Raw genomic sequence first — 18,638 nt, 5'->3', positions numbered from 1 at the left:
TGACCGTAATTTTCAACCAATTGTGAAACCATATAAACTCTGCTGATCTACGGAAAAATGCCTTTCCAACGGTGTTCTTGGTTTTGAAATCGGTTCGGTAGAATCGCCAAACGAACGGAGACAAAATTTATGTTAGCGTATTAATATATAGATAATAGATTGGCGCTTACACATATGTTAGTGTTTGGCCGAGCCTCTCCTCCGACTTGTGGCGTGCGCCTTGATGTTGTCACACAAAGCGGAGGGACCTACAGTTTTACGCCGACTCCGAACGGCGATTGTATTTTTATGAGAAGCTGTTTTTCATGGCAGAAATACACTCGGAGGTTTGCCATTGCCTGCCGAGGGGGTTTGCCATTGCATTCTCTGGGTAAAAATTTGATACCCGTATTTTTTTGTTTTCATTTGACACATACAGTTTTTGAGATATATTTTTTTGAACTTTAAGCATGCCAAAAAAGGACTTTTTAATATATGGGTGTTTCCATGAAAATGTCAACCAGGACTGAAAAAATAAAAACAAACTGAAAAGGGTTTTTAAGACGAATTAATAAGAGAAAAATACTCGAATTCTTATATTATGGAAGTATTTCAGCTTATTGGAATTTTAAAACTCAAAAATGGAAGAGTAAAACTGAATGTCTCTTCGACTCAGTTTTCTCTAATGAAATGAACTATTTTCTCTTTCCTATTAACTAAATTAAGAGATTTGAAACATTACAATTACATCTTAAAGTCAAATTTGCAATAACAACTAACTATAAAATTGAGAAAAAGGAGAAGGTAATTTTTTGATTTGCTTCTGATAGTATTCTAATGTCGCGTACGTTATGCAAAAACATTGTTTGTCTATGTCATTTGTATATTGGCAGTCGCAGGTAATGCAGATTACAATTCTTAAGCGAGAACTCTTCTAGTTAAAGATATACAGTAAAATTTTCTTTCCAACCGAAGTAAAAAAATTTAATTCCCCTTTAAGGTTTGTCGCATACGTTATTGCAAGTAAGAAAATTTCAATCAAATACATCAAAACCAATGTTAATTGCAAATGTCCCATTTAAATTATTTAGAATAGTTGTAAAACAATGAATTTTTTTTTAAATATAAAACTAGCCAGAGATAATTTCTCTTAAAATATGAAAGGATTGTAAAGGTAGAATAGTTGTAAAACAATGAATTTTTTTTTAAATATAAAACTAGCCAGAGATAATTTCTCTTAAAATATGAAAGGATTGTAAAGGTACATTATTTAGCTTAGTTTAGGAATTTTTAAAGAAAAGAAAAACTCCCATGACTCGCAGACTTTCGCATATATGCGTGTTTCCATAAAATGTAAACCGAAAATGCATGCAAATGAATTCAAACGGCTTTATAATTTTAAATTTCGTATTCAGATGGCGGAAAAGGGTTTTGAAAACGCGAAACGGTGGAGAGAAGAACTGAAAAAATTTAATTTAGTATGTGTTACTAGTAAAAATATTGTATGGGGGAAAAATCTGTCGCTTACGTTATGTCGCGTACGTTATTATATTTTTTTTTAATAAAAACTAACCAGAGATAATTTCTATCAAAAAATGGAAGAATTGTAAAGGTACATTATTTAGCTTGGTTTAGGAATTTTTAAAGAAAAGAAAAACTCTCATGATTCGCAGACTTTCGCATATATGTATATATGCCTTAAAACCACTTCTTTTTTTTCGCGTACGTTATCACCTGGTTTCGAACGGATATTTTCCACACCAAAGTTTCGAGGCTGTTTATTTTTTTCTCAAACACAGTACCCTTTGGTTGCAACATAACCGTAATCTATTTTTTCTGTAACTTCTATTTTTGATAGATTTACGTTACTCTATAAGCGTACGAATGTCGCGTACGGCTGTATGGAAACACCCATATGCTTCCGCGCAAACAAGCATTTTAACAAAAAACAAACTTAATCATCGTACCAATTATGACTTTTTCTTGGCTTTCATATGAAGATTACGGGAAGTCGATACAATTATTTTTTAATAGAAAAAATTGGATATTAAAACAATAATAACAAATTAATTTTTTTTTTCAAATTTAGTAATGATTTTTTTTAATTTTCGTGTTGAAAACTGTTCTTCATATACTTGAGTAAAACCTGTAAAACCTGTAGGCTTGTAATCAAATTTTAAGCAGCTGCGAAAGCGCTAAAAACGCGCGCTCTCCCTGGCATGCACCATCTATCTATGTATGTACTCGTATAACAGGCCCCGGTGTCCTTGAACCAGATTCAACTGAATCGGTCTGGAACGATGGAATTTCCGATTCGACTATTTTAGGGGGGTGTTCCAGTGTTAGAATACGTGAAGTTCAAAATCATGGCACGTGCCGATTTCAAAAACGGTAACTTTTTCGATTTTCAGGTAGGTTTTTCGATAAGGTTCTCGATGAATAAGTATATATATTTACATATCGCTAGCTTAGAAAGAAAAGTTGCTAAGTCCCATTTTAAAAATTTTACAGGAGAGGAAAAAATCTTCCTATAGCCATTTTCTTTAACTATTTCGCAAGACTTTGAAACAAACATTTTGCGCGTTTAAAACAAAGCAAAACTCCATAAGAATCAGAAGGATTCGATATTTATTAAAAGACGTCGTATTATTTTGGCCTTATCGGATTGGTGGTGCTTCTTTTGGACTTAGCAAATTTTCCTTTTATTGCTTATGAAGAGGAAAAAATAAAACAAGTACCTTTATAATTTTCGAAACGATGCGTATTCAATTTCTTTAGCCTCCTATGTCAAAATATGAGTTTTCATAAAAAGTGGACTTAGCAACTTTTCACTCTAAGCTAGCGATATATACAAGTCGGTTGTATACATATTTATACATATATGTGCAGGCTCGACTATAGGGTGGGGCTGTTTCCTAACGGGCCCGGATTTTTCCTTAAATTTAGCTGGAAGATAAAAATTATAAAATTTTGTTAAATTTAATTATTTAATAGTCACATAGCTTTTATAATATCCAATAAATGCGAAAGCGCATACCTAGATACACATGCAAGTGTGGTAAAGTCATTTCCGTGCAAGTCAAAACAACCGCCAATCTGGCCTAATATGAAACATAGAACGGTTCCGAAGTCAACACGTGTTTTCTAAATGTTGTCATCGTAATGATTTTCCCATGGTTCACCAAATATTCTGAGCACGAAATTGTAGAGCGACCTTCATAGAGATTCGAGGTTATTTACAACAGGGGAAATTCAGAAATCAATAGAAGACGAGCTTCTTGCATACAATCCATCTGAGCTTAAAGGAACGCATTTGACTAATACAATAAACAAAAACTATTTTACGCATTCACTTGATCCGTACAACAGTATAGCAAAACAAATTATGCCTTTAGACGAAGTTTTTCTATAATAAAGGACATTCTCCATGAAAATACTTGGTATATGGTTTATATTATGAAGTGAAAAAAACTAACTAATAAAAGAACACCTAAAAAATAATAAGTATTTATTTATATTTAATTTTTTTGAAGCCAGATAAAAGTAGGCCGGTATAAATGGACCAAAAGTTAGCTATAGTATTGTTGACTACGAAATTCCCCACAGGCTATACATGCTTATACATATCGAGCCCTAACCGCCAAAATAACGTAGGCGACTTTTTTTTATACCCGAGCGCACTTGTGCACAATGTAGGGCTGCCAGACGTCCCGGTTTTCCCGGACATATCCCGGTTTTAGACTATTTGTCCCGGTGTCCCGGTCCAACCTTAAAATGTCCCGGGTTTCGTTTCAGTGCCTCGGTTTTTGATTTGATTGCACAAATTTGAATAGAAGTTCAAAAATCACTACACTAAGATAAAAAACGCGTTGTAATATTCACAAAGATGTTATGAATTCACCGAGGGAAATAACGCATAGTAAACATGAATATTTTCTATTTTATTATCGTTTAAAAATGTTCGTATTTAAAAATAATACTTTCATAACACACACGCGTGGTGTTGATTCAAACTCAACATTTACATGTCTGGCAGTAGCTGAGTGCGCGACGATGGTTGCCACAATTTGCTTATTTCCAGAGCGTTAGGGTTCAATTCCCATTACAACCAGCATGGAATTTAAATATTTTTTTAACTTAATTATGAAAAAGCAATCGGTAATTGCAAATCGCTTCATTTTAATATGGGCGTATTTGAATTGAATATTTCTATACTAAATACTTAAATGTATTACGAGTTGGGTTGGTACTCTTTCATATGCGTATTTTTTTAATTTAGCACGCTGTTTTAATTCTAAACTTCTTTCTCTCAGTGCACCGGTTTCATTTGTGAAATAGTCACATTTCGAGATAGTTGAACTTTGCACAAGCAATAGTTGATGATTAGTATATGTACCTAAATACGTTCAAAATGACGTGCACAGAGTTTTACAATTATATTAAGGAAAAGACAGAAGTTCACAGCAATGAAAAATATGACTGATATTTCAATGTTATCTTGTACTTAAATTTTTTTCTTTCATGAAACCTAGAGTACTTATAAGTACAGTGCCGTACAAAATTATTGGCTCGGAGGCTCTTTCATCAGATCACAATTTCTAATCAGATCTTTTAGAAAAATTTTGAAAATGTGGCTTTTGAGCCAATTAATAAAGTGCAAGTCTGAAGTTGCCAGCAAATTTCGTTGATTTTTAGCATATATTTTTTTTTTGTTGACAGTGTCTTTCATATAAAAAGAATTATCGAACATAGTTTGTATGGCAGAAACTCTCAGTAAAAACAATACCAAAAATCAACTAAAATTTATTGGGCTGCAAAACATCATTTTAAAAATTTCTATAAAAAGTCTGATTAGATTGTTGCAAATTTGTATGCAAGTTTATTGAATTTTCCCGAGTTTAGCACAAAGTTTAACAATTTTATTCTTATGTTTTTTCATATACTTAGTATAAACTGCATTTTTATAAAGAATAAAAAAAGGTTCATGCATTTTGAAAAATTCTCTGTGCTTTAGTTGTGATAAGTTGCTTTGTTTTGTACGTTGTAATGATCTCATGATCTCATGATCTCATGTTGTTATGTTTTTGTTTTTGTCTGTCAAAATAAAATTTCACTACATCCTTTCGCACGTCGAAATGAAAGAAAGGGGAGCGAGAGGCCCTCCCTATAGTGTCCCGGTTTGGCAACAGAGATATCTGGCAGCCCTAGCACAAGGGTATTATAACTTTGTTCATATAACGGTTGTTTGTAACAGGCAAAACGAATCGAGATAGTAGACAAATGTATACATAAATAATCAGGATGAAAAAGGGAAATCGATTAAGCGGTGACTGTCTGTCCGTCCGTCCGTCCGTCTGTGCACACGATAACTCGAGTAAAAATTGAGATATCTTAACGAAACTTGGTACGTGTAATTCTTTCCGGCGTAGGACGGATGGTATTGAAAATGGGCAAAATCGGACAATAACTATGCCTACCTCCTATATAACGGTAATTTTCATAAATACGAAAACTGCGATATTTTAGTAACTAATGCATATTATTCACTCAAAATTGATACTTACAATAACTTCAAGACGAAAAATAAGAATATTATAAATTTTTGAAAAATGGGCGTGGCCACGCCCACTTATGGTTATATGTGTATATCTTGGCAACCGCTGCACCGATTTCTTCCAAACTTGGCACTGTTGTTGGCCTTGGTACAGCATACATTTAAAATCGGACAATAACCACGCCCACATTCCTCATAAGGATAATTTAGAGAAATACGAAATCTTCGAAAAATCAGTAAATATTAAAGCTAATTTCTTCACAATTGACGCTTGCAACAATTCTTTACCAAGAAATACGTTTATGATAAAATTTTGGAAAATGGGCGTGGCACCGCCCACTTATGATCACATATATATATCTCGGTAACCGTTCTACCAATTTGTACCAAACTCGGTGTTGTTATTGTATTTGCCACATAGAAGCAAAACGTTGAATATTATTGAATTCGGACTAAAATTACGCCGGCTTTTCATATACCGGTAAATTTTAGAAATGCTTGAAACTTCAATATTTCGAAATTTAAGGACGCTAATTTACTCAAAATTGATACACCCCAGCTTACAATGTAGCGGTAGCTGTCGTTAAGGTGAAAAACATATATTTAATATTTGCGCCGGGTATTTAATGTTCGGCTCCGCCCGAACATAGACTTTCTTACTTGTTTTTATTAAAAAATAATTGTATCGACTTCTCGTAATCCTCATATTAAAGCCAAGAAAATCTCATAAATGGTGCGATGATTAAGTTTGTTTTTTATTAAAATGCTTGTTTGCGCAGAAGCATGTATTAAAAAGTCCTTTTTGGCATGCTTAAAGTTCAAAAAAATATATCTCGGAAACTGTATGTGTCAAATGAAAATAAAAAAATACGAGTATCATATTTTTACCCAAAGAATGCAAAGAAAAATAATTTGAGCGGAAACAAATTTTTAGTGTAAATTTTGCATGGATTACTCACATATATAATACGCGAAGTCATTTTTTGTTCAGCATAAAAGATCTGCACCGATCGTTCGATTTTCAAAGGGGTGTCAAATTAAAGCGCTTGGTCTTTAGATGTGCAAGCTGGTTTTATTTTTTCGAAAAGAGTTGCCACCTGTTGAACAATTAAGATACAATTTTTCAATAATCAATACCATCAAATCCGTACCGTTTGTTTGATTTTCAAAAGTGAGGTGTCAAATTAAAGGGCTCGGGCTGTATATGTGCAGTAAGGTTTAATTTTTTTGAAAAGAGTTGCCACCTTTTAAAAATTTATCTATATTCAAATTATTTAAAAATATGTATCAATTATTAAAAATTAGTATTAATCAAAATGGTTCTGAAAAGCCTTGTTTTTTAACTTAACTATAGGAGGGTTGCCACCTGTTAAAAAAATAAAATTCAATTTGAATTAAGGGAAATTGGTAAGAGAGGTATGTATGTGTCACCATGTGGGTGCCAAACGAAATGGTTTTAAGAAGGTAATAGTTTGAACAAGGGCTTGAAATGTAGAAATAAGTTAACTTATACACAAATTATATGAAACATCAAAATATGAATGTGAGACGAAAGTATGTTAAGAAATCTTTATTTTCAACGCCAAGACTATTTTTGAGGTGATGGAAAAGTGTTGCCACCTGTATAAATAGCAGAATTCAAAGTATTTAATAAGTTAAATGAGTTATTAAAATCAATCATTATTTCTGATTCATATTTAGTGGGGTGGGCACATGTTTAAGAAATCAAACTAAACTTAATTTATCACTTGTTTAAAATATGTATAGCAATGTTAGACAAAGGAGCCTTAACAAGAGTTTAGCTTGAAAATACTTTTCAAGAGGGCTGCCATCTGTTTGAAAGGTTTAATTTAATTAACTAATGCCAAAATTTATGTGAATTATATAAATACGGGAGTCAAACAAAGAGTGCTAAGAAATATTTAGTCTGAACATTTGGAACGTTTGAGAAGGGCTGCCACGTGTTTAAAAAGTTACATTCAAATTATTCAATAAGTTCGACGAATTATTAAAGGATGGGTATCAATCCAAATGGTTTTGAAAACTCTTTATTTCTGACCTTTTATTTAGGAGGGTTTCAACGTGTTTGAATAAACAAATTCAAATTAGTTCATCTGCTATTGAAACACACGTGTATCACAATGTCAGGCGAAAGAGATTTAAGAAGATTTTAGTTTGAAATAACTTTTGAAAAGGACTTCCACCTGTTTGAAAAGTCGAATTTAGTTAACGTATACACACGTATTATGAAATATTTAGTTATGGGTGTAAATCGAAAGAAATTTACGAAGGCTTTAGTTTGAAAATATCTTTAGTTAGGCTGGCCAACTTTTCGAAAAAAAACATATCGATCTAAAAGTATAGGTACATGGGCGTATCCAGGTAGGGCCCGAGGCCTCCCCCCCGCTTTCCCTAAATTCCAAATTTTTTCATATATATTCAAAAATTATACCAGAAAATGCTATCTCGATATTTTTACGCAAAACTCCTTTCCGCGTTGGTAACCTTCAGCCACTGCAGTAGTTGTCATCTTATGTGGATAATTCTTGTCACAAATACATAGCTTCGTGCTTATATGTATGTATGTATATATGTATATTTTTTAGCAGTGCCACATCTTTATCAGAAAATTCAGAGAATCCAAAAAGTGGTACTATTACAAGTTGCAGGGCACCATTTTAACTCGACCTGCGCCCACTTCCACGGAAAACGGTACATCGCATAGAAGCTTAAAAATATTTTGCGTCAGCAATATTTCATCAAACTGCATTAGATCGTATCACGTACTCTACCCTCGGAAAGGCCGAAAACTTTATTTTCGAACCATTGCGCAGGTGTACCGAAATCTTGCAGTTTGGAAACGCGCAAGAATTTTCTTTTAATATTTTCATCCAACTTCACTAACTTCAAACTTTTTTTTTTACTTTTTCAAGCAGGGTTTGAAAATGCTGTAATATTTTTATTTAATTTGCTTTTGCTGCGCTTTGACTTCGGCATGTATGATATCGAAAGCAAAGAAAAAGCTATTAAGAAAAACACAAATGCTTTGGCTGCCGTTTTGCTATGAAATTTCGAAAGCAAATTGTCGAAGCACAAAGACAGCGCAGCAGCAGCAAATCAACAGCAATTTGACTATACTATAAATTTGCTGCGAAGCATCGAATTGGCAGAAATAGAGGATATTATATGTATGTGTGCGCAAATCCACTAGTCGCTTACCCTGAAAAGCTTTGCATTGATGGCGGAGTTAATATGTACTTAGATACTATACCATGCTGCAAAAGCACAACACAGCCAAGCAGATAACAGCACAGCAAAAGCACTATCACAGCAAATCGAAAGCAATAAAATTGTTTACATAAACTGCCGATAAAAAACAAAATAAACTTTTCAAAGTTACAGCAAAAGGAAAGCAGTTCGAATCAAAATCGAAAATTTCAAAGCTAAGCAAAAGCAAAAATAGTAATGCTGTTGCTGCTTTGCTGACAGCTTTTTAAACTCTGTTTTCAAGAAACAAAACTTTTGCCGCTTGTGAATCTGGTAGCATGTTTTCAGTTATATGTCATAAACATGTTAAAAGTCAAGTGGTCGGCAACATCAACCAATGTGAATAAATGAAACTACCTCCTATTTTTGTATGATTGTTGACGGCAGTCCGAGTGATACCTTAGATGTTACAAGAATACAAAACTTAGAGTTAATGTAAAAAATTTACCGTGCGTAGACCTTTGTTGCCCACATTATATGTAGCTAAATACGGTTACGTTGTTCACAGTTTCCCGAGTGTCTGCAGCAGTGTTGATTTTTGAGGTTTTTAAATTGTACAAAATTAACGACAAAAACTGTAACTTTTTGAGCTCAATTGTACTTTTCAGCATTTCCGTCAATGCACTACCTCCCGTTTTCCTTCAACTAAACATACACCTTTGTTTTTCTACTACAGAGAGTTTATCTTTCAGTTCATTGTACAGCTTAAGTTGGTATAGACTTAGGGCCGGTTGTTCAATGTCTGATTAGCACAAACTCCGGTTAAATACAACGACTGCTTTATCGATCACATGTTATATGCATGATGTCGAAAACGTCGATAATGATGTTTAACCGGCAAGTAGTGATAACCAGACATTGAACAACCGGCCCTTAATTTAACGTAACTTATCATTGACCAACTAACCCTTAAAGTCACAAATAAATTCTTAAATTATATTCCAAAAATTATATATAAAAAAATAACAAAAACAAATAACTTAAGGACGAGCACACCTAAAAGTTAAACATTCTGATAATAGAAATATTAACAAAAACCAACAACCACATGCTCAAGTGAATTGCAGCGGAATAGCTGAGCTTGATTGTAGTTAGATTAACAAGTGAAATAGAGGAAATAAGCAATAGGGGGGAAGACTTACAGGATCAGGAATACAGTGTATAGTTTGAAAAGCTCAAACAAACTTTTAAATAAAAATACTTCTGCAAATCGTGAAATTATTGCTATTAACTTTTAGAGCGCTGTTCTTGTGGAATATAATACAATTTTTTATCATAAATTGCCCTCATTTCCCACAATTTATTCTTAAAGACTACTAATATCAAACGAAGTTGTATATTCCAGTAACTATTTATATCGTAACAGAGAGAACAAATACTAAAAGAATTATTACAGAAAATCAAGCTGGACCGTCAAATCTGGGAAATGTAATGAGTCAAATTTTGCTCTGCAAACAAATAACACCCGACTTCAGTCAGGAAGAGTTGTATAGTATTACAAAGGACTCGCAAGAAATCGCAAGGCTGCTTACTGAAATGCAGGAATACATGCTACAGAATGAAGCTTATATTGGTAAGTAAGGCATATTCTAATACAAAAACATAATTGGGGTGTTCACAACGGTGTCATAAGTGTCATATTATACATGGTACCATATGAGTTAGACATATTATGATATTTCATACTGTTAAAAAATAGTGAATTGTGGTTTCACGTCCTTTAAACATTTATTTATCAAATTAAAACCGTTGTAAATGCCCCAAATATTTTCTTCCTCGTATTTATAAAAACCTACTTATGCACATCGTTATCTTAAACATTGCGTAACTTTGATACCCAAAATCATCTTAAAAGGTTTAACGGTCATTATGAGTGTTTACATACAGATTTATTTTTTGATTTAGAGTGTAAGCCCGCCCTGGACTCCAATGGATTGTGGCCTTTCAAGCGAAGGCGAAGTGTCATTTACAAAAACATCAGCTTACTCTGTTGCGTGTCAGGACCGAACTTATGAAGAAGAACAGGATCGAAGATGATTGACAATCAAATGGTATAGTTAAAGAGAAAAATAATCAGTGTTTCCGAAACATTTGCAGTACTAAGAATTATTTTAAACTTAAAAATTATTAAAATAAATTATTTTTTCCATAAATTGCAAACAGATGATTTTGATTAGCCGTTTTTCTTTCTGGAAAATTTCTGCTGGCAACAAATTTTTCAGCAAAAACTAGCAGCTTCTCATCAAAATGAAATGGTCAATTAATTTCCCCTACTGTGTTGGATTTTTGTGTACGCGAAACGCAAAAGCTGAAGCTTTTTGATCGAAGTCATCTGTTTGCAATTTATGAAAAAAATAATATATTTTGATGATTTTTAAGTTTAAAATAACTTCTTCGTACTGAAAATGTTTCGGAAGAAAGCAAATACTTGTATACTTAGAGTATTTTCAAACAAGCCCATTAGCTGAGGCAATTAAGCTTTAAACTGCGTCACTGAGTTTGGTGTTCACACTCATTCAATTAAATTGAAACAATTAGTGTTTGACAGCTGATACTGTTTTATTTTGCTTTTCAAAAATTTTGATCTAGTGCTGTTACCTATTCAATTTGCCTTGGTCTGAACAAAATGGAGAGATTTCCAACTTTAAATAAAATTTTATTGGTGTATAATATAAGAAAAAATAAACAGAAAAGTATTTATTTATTAAATATTTAAGACAAAAATAAATGTTTCTTACAATTCGTTTTCTTATGGAACATACCCCAGCTCTTCTCATTAAACACGCTTCACAGGGTTGCATGAGCAATTTTACGGCAATTTGCGGCCAATTAGTTACTAATTTCCAGCTAATTGTTTCAGTTTTTATAAGGCTAATTTTGTTGCAATTAGGGGTTTAATTGCTGAAATGCTCTCAATTAGCTAATTGGGTGCGTGTTTGAACATAGTATTACTTTTGCATAACAAATTGCTTTAGGTAAGCTTGTAATCTATATTCTTTTAATGTATGTAACCAAAATTTCGATATCTGTACTAAAACCTTGCAAGTTTTTGCTGGTTTTGCATTCGCGTACTTTTGTAAATATTTCTCTCCTTGAGAGAAAAAAGATAAAAATTCATTTGAATTTTGCTGTTAGAATTTTTCTGCTAGAAGAATACGCGAATACACTTATAGTCACATAACTTAGAAACAAAAGAACAGTATTAACAATGATTGCTTACATAGTTGCATGTTCATGTTTGTAATTTAATGACACTGAAAGTCAAAAATTACCTTATTAATAAATGTCTAATTAAACTAATTGCCTTATTTTTTGTTTAGATAGTATTCATGGAGAACTATCAATAGTATTACACGGGCAGCACTGATTTTGTTTCCTAAAGCCCTGTATGCAGCTCTCAAGAAAACGGTCAAGAAAAAATTGCCATTATTTCGCGTGTGTGTCCAAGGAATTTGACATTTTTGATACTTCACAGCCTGTTGCCTCACTCTTTCCTCAAGATATAATGGAACGGGCATATATTTCTGTTGCAAACCTGGGTTGCCTTGTGCTCTTTTTTCACAAAAAACTTTAGAAAACCGTAGTAGAAAGCGTAGTAAATTTCTTAAGAACTGCGTACTGCCTTAAGGAAATTTGACTCAAGAAAATTTCTTAGCCATTTCTTGTACGTCATTAGGTTCATTCCTTATCTTTTTGGACTGAAAAGTGTCAAAATGCCAGAGCATAAGCAAAATGCGCTCACTAAAAGAGAATAACAGGAAAAGTAAAGGAACGCAAAAAACCAAATTTTTAGTCCAAAGAATGGCAACAACAAAACTAACGTCAAATAAGAACCGAAATGTATGTACAAAACACATTCACACAAGCACAAGCACAATAAACACTTGCTATATCAATTATTTTTTGCCTTCTTCCAATTTCAATTCATTTCTTTTACTTTTTAGATTATTCTCACTTTTTGCGTATTCTTTAATTTCCGTTAATTTAAATTCAGTTGAGTTTGACACTTTTCAGGATTTTGCCAGAAAAAATTCTTCTGACTAAATCTGACTACTTTAGACTGATGAGAGTCACTCTCACTGACTGTTGCTCTCTCATTTTTGCTGTCATTTCCGAGTTAAGGAACGCTTTTTGGACTAAATCTGACTACTTCGGACTTTTTCTGACTATTTCTGGGAGATAAGGAACGCTCCTATTTTATATGGAGTTTTTGCTTATCTTGAGAGCTGCATACAGGCCTTAACGCTGACGACACACAATCAGTTTTGCCTTTCAATTTCTCACACACATTGTTTGTCAAAAATCATTAAAATTGAAAGTCATTACGTAGGCTGCATTCAATTTGAGAACCAATTTCATTATCAACATGTCGCCTTCAAGAAAACAATGTAACTAACTAGCTTCTGAAGAACATTTTCCATTTTAATTCCATTGTAGATTAACATTTTAACATGCATAAGCTTAGTATTTTTTTATTTTCACAAAATTCGCATGCCAATACTGAAAAGCTGATCAAAATTGAAAGCAAAATTGAAACTCATTTGAAAGGGAAAAATTGAAAGCAAGTTGCCCATTCAAGCAATAAATAAATATTAATGTTAATGTTAATAATGTTAAAATGTTAATCTACAATGGAATTAAAATGGAAAATGGTCTTCAGGCGCTAGTTAGTTACATTGTTTTCTTGAAGACGGCATGTTGATAATGAAATTGCTTCTCAAATTGAATGCAGCCTACGTAATGGCTTTCAATTTTTATGATTTTTGAAAGCAATGTGTGTGAGGAAATTAAAAGGCAAAACTGATTGTGTGTCGCCAGCGTTAGTGAAAAAGTGTGAGAGTATTGAAAATTGAAAGGGGAAAATTGAATGTGTAACGGCCCGGTAAAATGTTAAAGCTGTTTTTGATAGACTTTTTTGTGCTGATTACGTATCTGTAAGTAAAAAGTTTCCATCAGCTTTAGATTTTGAGAAAAACGTGGTAAAAGTATCAAAAAATCGCGTTTTTCGCAATATTTGAGAAGTCTAGCAAAAAAACAAAAGGTGATAGAACCTTCCACTTACACTCAAAAAAAAGTTGTCATCAGGATGATGCTATTTAGCCATCAACGTGAAACTTTCGAGTATCTAGTTTTCCTCATTAATCATCTTATTTAAATGATAGTTTTCGTTGTTACATTGAAATATTTTTCGTTATTATATTGAAACCAAAAATAACCAAAAGGACTGTATTGGTCTCAATTTGATATTGTTAAGGGTAAAACTTGTGTTTTTACTCATCAAATTAAAAACCAAAATACAAATCTAATATTTTTCAATACAATTTTTACATTATTAATGGTTATATTGATACCGAAAAATGGTACTGTTTAAAGTTTCATTTTAACACAACGTGTATTAAACCAATAGTGATGCTTTTTTTTTGAGTGTAGGCTTAAATTAAAGCTAGAACTCTCGACTACTATCCGAGAAAATACCATTCGCTCAACTTGACTTGATGGTCATTTATTGAACAATAACAAAATACTGGAGTATTGTGATATTGAAAGAAAGAAAACTGTGCCAAAATCCGTTTTTGCTGTTCAATAAATGACTATATGTGACCTTAAGGTCAAGGTCCAGGGACCGTTTTTTCAGGGATTGTGTTTGAAAGTTCAAGCCTTAATTTAAGTCTAAGTGGAAGGTTCTATCAACTTTTGTTTAATTGCGGTAGGTACTCATACTTCGCCAAAATCAGTTTTTGCTATTCAACAAATGACTATAAGTTACTATCAAGTCAAGGTGCACGAATGGTAGTAGAGGATAGTAGTCGAGAGAGTCGCTTTAATTTAAGCCCAAGTGGAAGGTTCTATCACCTTTTGCTTTTTTGCTAGAGCTTCTCAAATATTGCAAATATATTTTAGTATATATTTTTTTATTTCGCCGTGGGGAGGCTACATAAAACTGCAGGAACCCCCATTTATTTGACAACATCCAAACGCATTCCATAAAATTGGAGAAGCTGCTCTTTTAGCAGCGCACATTATGTGAAAAACATAAATGCGGAGAGGTACAGTAATCGTTATCCTAGACAGTTAAGACAGCGAAGACGAGGCATGTATGGACGGACGATGCACGGGAAGGGTGGTTTCGTTATTCGAAATAGGGTATCAAAGTCTAAAGCAGAACTAAAGAAACTCAATGTCGAATGTAAGGAAGATATGAACTAGAGCTGGAAAGCTATCGATGGTCGTGGCCATAGTCACAACCATCGATAGTATCGATACGATCGAAAATGTCGACACTATCGATAGTTTTGATTAAAAAAGTCCAAAAATTAAACACAACCACTTTTATTGAAAATGAATCGCAGAGTCGCTAAAATATGACGATATTTTTGTTAAGGAACAAAAGTTTATCAACGATTTTTGGCATCAAGCAGCATATGCATGCATGTATGTATGTATGGGTGAAAAGGTGAAAACCAAGGCCGTATTTAGGATTTTAATGCACTAATAACTTGGAACAACGCAAAATGTGCTTTGAAAAAGGGCATATATTTTTTAATTTTGTTATGTACTTCCTTTATGTACAATGTGCATGTCCAATTAAAGATATTAAAGAATACATACAGTGATCAAGAAATTATAGCCGAACCACTTTTTGCCAAGTTTTAACGTATTATTTTCGTTGTTATTTAATTTTGGTTATTTTTTTTTTATAAAAATATATAGCTCATTCTTAAAAAAACCCGCTTGAATTCAAGTTTCCAAATTTGTGCAATATTAAAAAAAAACAACAAACTTTCGTACAAATTTCGATCTTTTTCAAAAATTCTAAAAAATAAATCTTAGTTTTTAGCCATTTGAAACTTGTACTTTATTCTATTTACTAGAAATCAATGGGCTACAAAACTGCATACTCAGAATCTAATTAAAAAACTCGAAGTTTTTACGAGAATTTGTTGAATTATTTTTTTTAATTGCATACATTTTTAAGGCAGTGGCACTCGATTGGTCCATTTGTACAGATTGGTACCTTTTTTATATCCGGCTTCTATTGGTACAAAACAAAAAAAAAGACATTTTTCTTTTTGTAGTCAAAATAGTTTCTTAAAGGATTTTTTGCAAAAAATCCCCTCTGATGACAGAACAGTTTAAGCTTAAAAAATCTACACTGCCGGAACAAAGTATTGGCACAGCAAATTTTTCACAATATATGCAACAAAATTTTATTCGAATATTTTTCCGCTAATTTCGTATAATAAATAATAATGGTCCATTCTACTACAAAAAACATAAAAATATAATTCCTAAACTTTGTGCAAAACTCGCGAAAATTCAGTGAATTTTCATGAAAATTTTCAACTTTTTAATCAGATTTTTTAGCATTTTTTTGAGTATGCAGATTTGTAGCCCAATCATTTTATCCTATACTTTTGAATTCCGTTTTTTCGAACATCAAATTTTAAAAATGAACCAGCAAATCGCTACTTTTCTAGAACATCAAAAAAAGTTTTATTTTTGATTTTCACTTTATTTTCATTCTACTACTTTTCTGTAACATGCCTGATTGTTTTTTTTCAATACCACACTCAAACAAAGCAACTGAGAGTATCTTAATTAGCTGCATTTTGTTGTAAGCCAGCTACTCCGTTTAGCTACATAAGCAACCCTGTTGGTGGCTGGCAAGAAACATGTGATTAGTTTAACGGGATTTAGATACAAAAACCAATTTGAATGAGTAATTATGCAAGGAATTTGCGTTATATATATACTTATTTATAATATAAGTCACGTATATAAGGAAACAAAAATTTCCCTCTCCACTTTCACAATAGAGCAGTTTTTTCACTTACCAACACTACCCTTCAGGTCGCGTATTTTTTAACCGACCTGGCTGAACTCCGATAAATAGCCGAGTTTTTGTTGTTGCTTTGCGTGCCCAGCCAGCAAGAAAACGTACATTTTACGAACATTATGTTTTACGAGGGATTCTCGTATCGCCAAACAGTTAGAGAAAAGCTCGTAAACGATAAAACAAAAAAATAGAATAGAAAGAGGCTTGTAGTAATTTGTCAACACAAGAAAAAATTTTAGTTTTGTTGACAATTTTTCTTCAATCACAATATTTTATAAGTAGTTTGTTAAATATTCAATTTAAGAAAATTATTAAGTATGTGATTTATTGGCAGACTGGTGCAAACGCCAAGGACGATCTACCACTTTCATTTATAATTAAACTTCTTGTAAGTAGCTACTACATATGTAATTCAAAAATACAAATTAATTTAACGAGTTTTGCAATTCTTTCACAGGCTGCGCAGAGTAACACTAAAGGATTTAAACGTTTAATTCCCCTATTTCGTAAGTTTATAGTTATTTATTTTTTTAATTTGCTAGTTTATTAGGTCTTTGCAGTTATTGAACTTAATGTTTTATTGATAATATGGCTTCTCAATTAACAAGGCGTGTGAAATCCGAAGCCTTATCCGTACTAGTGTCAATAAACTATTCATTAAAAAAAAAATTATTACAGATGAGGTAGCAAAACTTTTCTCGTGGAAGGGAACTGGTACCAAAAGCAGCGCTATTGGTTAGGCAACGACTGCGGCAATAAGAAGTACGGATCATAATATTATTTATAACCACTTTTTACTTAATTAAATTTTCCGGTTTCCAATGGAGTTTAATCTTTCACTTTATTTTCTTAGGTGCTTTTCGTCAAAAATTTAACTCCCACGAAGAAGTTTTTATTTCCGTTTCAAAGAAGCACTTCCAATATGCACACGACCGGCAAAAAAAATTGGCAGCCTATCGGCAAAAAAGATAAAAAATAAATTCAGCAACTTTATAATATATATTAAACCCCTTATTTAATTGTTAATTTGTTAATAGATAGTTTGTTAATATTTATTTATCTGAAAATATCTTCACATATACAGTACCGGGAAAAAATATTGGCACAGAGAATTTTTCGCCATGAATGCAAAGTTTTTTATTCTGATTCTTCTCTAATTGTTTTTTATAAAAATATAGTTAGTATGAAGTTCTACTTTCAAATCAGATTTTTTAGAAAAATTTTAAGTATGCAGTTTTATAGCCCATTTAATTTTAGTATAATAAAGTGCACGCTTGAATAGCTAGAAAACCTCTTTGTTTTTTGACAATTTCTTATACGCAGTTTCTTCCATACAAAAAAAAAATGTCGCACATAATTTGCATGGAAGAAACTGCGTGAAAAAATTGTCAAAAATCAACGCGGTTTTCTGGCAACTTCAAGCTTGCACTATGTTATACTAAAATATAATGGGATATAAAACTGCATACTTAGAATTTTTCTCAAAAAACTGATTTGAAAGTAGGTCTTCATACTAACTATATTTAAAAAAAATAATGTGCGAAAAGAAATCCAAGTAAAAAACTTTGCATACATTGCGAAAAATTCTCTGTGCCAATACTTTGATCCGGCACTATAAATATTTATTAATTATAATTCCATTCAATAAAAGAACTACAATAATTTGAATTAATTAATTGCCTTTATTTTTAGCATTCAAAAACAGTAGATAAAGCAGTGTAGAAAAACGCTTTTTTAACGTAAATTAATCGTTTACGAGACTCTTTACAATTAAAAAACGGACGTAAAAATATTCGCATACGAATGCTTTTTCGATCCGTTTACGATTGTTCGTAGGCGATGCACAATTTAAAGCGAAAAAGTGCTCGTAAAAGAGTCGTAAACGGCTATCATAAACGATTTTTAATCTGGTTTTTCTTCGAGAAAATATCCAATTACGAGCTTGTTTACGATGATTTTGCTGGCTGGGTGTATTTCGTCATTTAAGCGAGTGTTCTTTTG

This window comes from Rhagoletis pomonella, unplaced genomic scaffold, assembly GCF_013731165.1.
Source record: "Rhagoletis pomonella isolate Grant_MI unplaced genomic scaffold, Rhpom_1.0 Rhpom_scaffold_00006, whole genome shotgun sequence".
NCBI classification, from domain to species: Eukaryota; Metazoa; Arthropoda; class Insecta; order Diptera; family Tephritidae; genus Rhagoletis; species Rhagoletis pomonella.
Note: the sequence above shows the minus strand (reverse complement) of the source record.